Source organism: Paramisgurnus dabryanus, chromosome 7 (assembly GCF_030506205.2).
Source record: "Paramisgurnus dabryanus chromosome 7, PD_genome_1.1, whole genome shotgun sequence".
Classification (NCBI taxonomy): Eukaryota; Metazoa; Chordata; class Actinopteri; order Cypriniformes; family Cobitidae; genus Paramisgurnus; species Paramisgurnus dabryanus.
In genome coordinates this window covers 15,893,745-15,898,971 of record NC_133343.1, presented here as the reverse complement: position 1 = coordinate 15,898,971, position 5,227 = coordinate 15,893,745, and the positions used below count along the sequence as shown (strand labels likewise).

The 5,227-nt window shown below is 33.3% G+C and overlaps 2 long non-coding RNA genes across 3 annotated transcripts; both read right to left on the bottom strand.

The window, feature by feature from the left end:
• Nucleotides 1-600: 600 nt before the first annotated feature.
• Nucleotides 601-2,570, bottom strand: LOC135734346 (uncharacterized). Of its 2 annotated transcripts, XR_010527284.2 has the most exons (4): nt 2,504-2,570; nt 2,267-2,330; nt 1,574-1,674; nt 601-862 (listed from the first exon to the last, which is right to left on the bottom strand). It is a non-coding gene; the product is annotated as an uncharacterized lncRNA (long non-coding RNA). The 2 variants fall into 2 exon arrangements; XR_010527283.1 differs by lacking the exon at nt 601-862 and having other exon boundaries at nt 1,323-1,674.
• An 802-nt stretch (nt 2,571-3,372) lies between these two features.
• LOC135734347 (uncharacterized) lies at nt 3,373-4,922 on the bottom strand. The gene is made up of 6 exons (XR_010527285.2): nt 4,816-4,922; nt 4,381-4,430; nt 4,229-4,291; nt 4,069-4,140; nt 3,727-3,813; nt 3,373-3,434 (listed from the first exon to the last, which is right to left on the bottom strand). It is a non-coding gene; the product is annotated as an uncharacterized lncRNA (long non-coding RNA).
• Between the last annotated feature and the right edge of the window lie 305 nt (nt 4,923-5,227).

The following is a 5,227-nucleotide window of genomic DNA, read 5'->3' as shown; positions in this document are numbered from 1 at the left end:
GCCAAGAAGTGGTCAGGATCAGTTTCACGAATCTGAACTGGAAATGGAACAGAGCTGGCCCAGTCCCGCATAGAGATGCGGCACAGATCCGCGTACCAGATCAATGCCAGCTATGCCTTATTTTTGGGATTTATGGCCTATGTGATGTTTAGTCTTTCATGTGTTTAGGCTACCTTATATTTAATTACCCTACAGTCAGAAGCAATAATCATAGGCCTCCATTCACATAAAGTACACATGAAATTTTCAGAATGTATATAAGCTAACAACCATAGCACTTGTCGCTTGGTGTAGGTCTTTAGGCATTAAACACATTAAAGAACACATTATTTGTGGACATGAGCAAAAAAGAAGCATGTTCTGATTTAAGACTTTTATTTTTTCAACTATAATAACAATTTCAAAATACTTTATTATATAAAGGGATAGTTCACCCAAAAATTAATATTTAGTCATTTACTCCCTCTCATGTTTCAAACCTGTATATCTTTCTATGTTCTGCGGAACACAAAGATATTTGAAAGAATGTTTTTAAAAAAGCAGATCTCACAACCCATTACTACAATTGTAAAAAAAAATGATTATGACAGTTAATGGGTTGTGAGAAATGCTTGGTTACAAACATTATTCAATCTTTGTGTTCAGCAAAAAATAGAAATGTATACAGGTTTGAAACACGTGGGTAAGAAAATTATAACAATTTTAATTTTTGTGTGAACTATCTCTAACACATTACATCTGTTTGGCTTATTTTTTGTATTCACAACCCCTAGCTCTCTTCCTGGAGCGTGCTTGAGGCGGTCTGCCATAGCTGCATCGATTTCCGAGTCCGTGGCTTTTGGGCTCCACCTCCTCACAGCATCTGAGGGAAGAGAAGAATATGTTTCTTTTTAAAATAAATACAATTAAACATTTGAGGTAAATGACATGCACTTACTTTCAAAATCTTTATGGTCTACAGCTAAAATTATATATATATATATATATATATATATATATATATATATATATATATATATATATATATATATATATATATATATATATATATATATATATATATATATATATATATATATATATATATATATATAATTTTTCAGAAATCTTGTTTTTTGGTTGTTCAACTGCAGTTGGTTTGTTTTGATTTAAACCTTCATAACTTAAAAAATACAGCTAGGTAGCACCATATAACAAGATAATAACATGATAACAGAATAATAAACATGTTTTGACAAAAATGTTAAAAACGGAGTTCTCGTTTTGCAATGAAACTCTATATATATATAAATTTATATATATATAAATTATTGTATAAAAGATGTTATGCTTTAAATAAGTGTTAGATCAGTTGTGAGACCAACAGCATTTGTACCCTTGCTCTTCAATCCCACTGTGGTGCCCTTGAGAAAGACCCTAAACTAGGTGTGTAACTGTCAAAAAATGAACAGGATATTTCTGATAAAGACAGGTGAGCTGTGATGTCCCCTAAATACATAAATCATAGTAATAAAAATTACATCAATATACAAGAACAAGAGTTTTTTTTAGATCAACATATTCCCCAAATTACCTTGAATAACATAATACAAAGGTGTGCCTTTAAAAGACTTATTTTCCAGATGTCCACCACCCCTCATATTGAACTTTGCCATAAGACAATTAGACATCATTCTGTGAAAGAAATGTAAGATTACTTCACCTTAGACAAATTACCTTAATGGTCAATAAATTACAATTAACAGTAATGTGCAACATAGCAATTGCATGCAATGTTCAAACATACTCACAACTACTCATCTACCATGTAACATGTGCTATAAACAATATCCTCATCCATAGGTTTTGGTGACAAGTAGTGGCTTACACCAGGGGTGTCAAACTCAGTTCCTGGAGGGCCGGTGTCCTACACAGTTTAGCTCCAACCAACTCCAACACACCTGTTTGGAAGTTTCTAGTAATCCTGAAGACCTTGATTAAACGCATCAGGTGTTTTTGATTAGGGCTGGATCTAAACTCTGCAGGGACACCGGCCCTCCAGGAACTGAGTTTGACACCACTGGCTTACACTGAAATTATGATTTGATTTCTTGTTTTCAGTATGGCTGACTGTTTGAGCCACTACGAACTTTAATAGTTCTGAACAAGTGATGTGTGACAGATTAAATCCTGAATTTAAGTAATATAAATTGCTGGGTTAATTATGGTTGTAATCAATATTCCTGCAATATTATGCAGGATTACACAATTCAAGGGAAACACATACCTGTTCATAACGTTGTTCATGCAGTCTCTGATAGAATATCCACCAGCTCAGAAAGTTGCTGGACCTAAATGTGAAAACAATTGAAATAATGTTATAGAAAGATAGATGGAAATATATATACATATTCTTTATATCACAACTTACACAGATCAACTTGTTATCAACATCTTTGATGTATTCATAATGCATTCATAATGCATTCATAATGCAAAATACACGTCATATAGCATTTCTTACTTCTTGCATTTGAAGCTAAGGCCATAGGTGAAGAATCAGGTAGTCTCCATCCTGTTATTTTTTCGTTATGTTACCTCACCTGTACAAATATAGTTAATTATATGGTAGTGTAAAATATTAACAGTAAATCACTTCACAGTGTAATACTGTGAAATCAGATGGCTGTACTTTAGGTCTTTGTGGTTGAGCAATGACAGACATTATAAGCTCTGTATTTGTAACTATTAACTGAAATTCAGAGAAATGTACATGTTTATACTCTAAGCTGTGTTGTCACTAATGTAGTTTCCAGCGATGCATGATAAATTGCATGCGATATCATGCGCATCTCGTCATTGAAGCCGGTTCCTTGATTAGTAGTAAATTGCCATCACCTGCTTTCAGATGGAGCAGCATTTACTACACAAAGCTGAGGTTAACTGACAAGCTGGTCCATATCGCATGTATTGCAGGAGATGCGTCCCCGATAATTAATGCGAAATTGCCCCAATTGTCAGTGAACTAAGGCTTTGTGTAGTAAATGCCGCTCCATCTGAAAGCAGGTGATCGCGATCATGGAACCAGCTTCACTGACAAGATGTGCAATGACAATCACATGCGATATATTGTGCATCCCTAGTAGAATCTGCTTAAAATAAGATGTGACTGTAAAGTTCTCACATACAATGGGATGCTCTCTGGGATTGGAGTGCCTTCTGGTACTGGGGCGTCAATCCAGAATTTGGTATTGTAGACAATACTATATAGACATTAAAAACAAAAAGGAGTGAAAAATTACAAGTTATTTAAGGTAAGAAAGGACACATTAATGAATGAATAACGCCATAACTGTACAATTACAAAAAATCCTCTTTAGGTGTATGACAATACACAAGAAAACAATACTCTGCCTGTTTCGGTTGTCTGGAAGATGGCTGTTCATTATGGCACCCTGCAAAACAAATTACACCTTGCATGTAATTTCATTAAGTACAATAAACATACACACGCACAATGTATTTAAAAAAACATAGTAGTGTAAAATATTAAAATAAATCACTTTTTATATCAAAGTTTTGGGATATTATGTTGACATTCAGGCAAAACCCTGATGGAATAAATGTTTACCTATAAATGAGAATGACATTATAAAGTCAAAAGTGTATGCACTTTGGAGCCAAGCAACGTGTTTGTATAGTGTGGGAATGCACCAAAAAATAACAAAAAGCATCAGTAGCACGTACGTCTCATAGTGTCACAGCTTATTCTAGGGTATAGATCAATCACATCATCTTGATACCGATGTTTACTGTCATGAAGTGTGCCATCACCTGTGTAAACAAAATACACCAAAACAATTTATATAAATTTTTGAGTTTCATATCGAAATATACTAGTCAACATTTGAAGTGGATCAAAAAAGTTTATCAAAGTTGTTCTAAGACAAGAATGGGTATTAGGGATTGGTTTTATGTAAACATTTATTAAAGGTTTTGATCCACTTCGAATGTTGACTAGTGTATATAAAAGTCCTTTTTGAAAGCATGATTCTTTTTCAAAGTAAAGCAAAGCAGTCAAAAACTTACAACTTAATGTAGGGTAGACAAAGTCAGGGGTCGGGCACGTCTCATCCAAGTGTGTTGGACACAAAACTTGATCTTTAGCACAAACAAGAAGATATGACACATTAGAACATTAACAAATATGTAGACTGACTGTTTAAACCATATCTACAGTTTGCCATACCTTCTTTTTTATTGTTTGTGGAATGTGCAACATCTTCATTTGGTTTGTGTTGACCACCTTCAACTGTAAACAAAATGAAATTGTAATTACTGATATTAACCCCACAAATACCAACTCCTATGTGTTTAAGTGTATAAAACTGAGGCATTTACCTGGCTTTTAACAGCTTGTTTATTTTTATTTGGATTAGGTTCTGCTCTTCCTTTGTACAAAACAAAAGCAAAGGAAGTTAATCAAACACTTATGCTGAGCTTTTAATACAGAACAGTATTTAACATTTTACATGTGCAATGTGTAGGCAATCAAATCATTCCATCATGCCAAATAACTTTTCTCTTTCAGATGTTTTAATTTCTGAAAGAAATTCTCAAAGGCTACATATATAAACTAAAGTAATAACTTTGACTCTATCATTAAATATACTTTATACTATGGTATAACATGTGTAAGTTCAAAGTACCTTTTAGCCTATTAGCTAATTTTAGCAATACTCAGTGTGGACAATTCTGGCAATGTTTATTTTGGTTCATTTGTGTCAAACAAGTAAAACTTAACCACGTTAATCAAATAATACAAAATGTACTTACCCAACAGTAGATTTTATATAATATATAGACAAAACTCCTTAGTAAATTCCCCCTCTCCTCGTGGTTGCATGCAGAGGATTTTTATGTCATGGACTATAAATGCACCTGTAAAAGACATGCATCCAATTCACATCAGGGTATATATTGAAGTACACGTAGCTAAAAGTCAAAGTAACAATTATACATGTAACCCCATAGAACTATAGACATGTACAAATGTATCTGAATGCATTTTTATGACATGTTTTTTTTTTTTACATATTTTCACCGATTTATGCCGTCATACCGCGACTATTTTTGGCCAGGGACACGACGTTGCCGTCGGACCAATGTTTGCTGGGTAACTAGAAAAATGTATAAATTTCTATTTTTCTTTTTTCATTTTATAAATGGAAACGATAAATGAAAATTC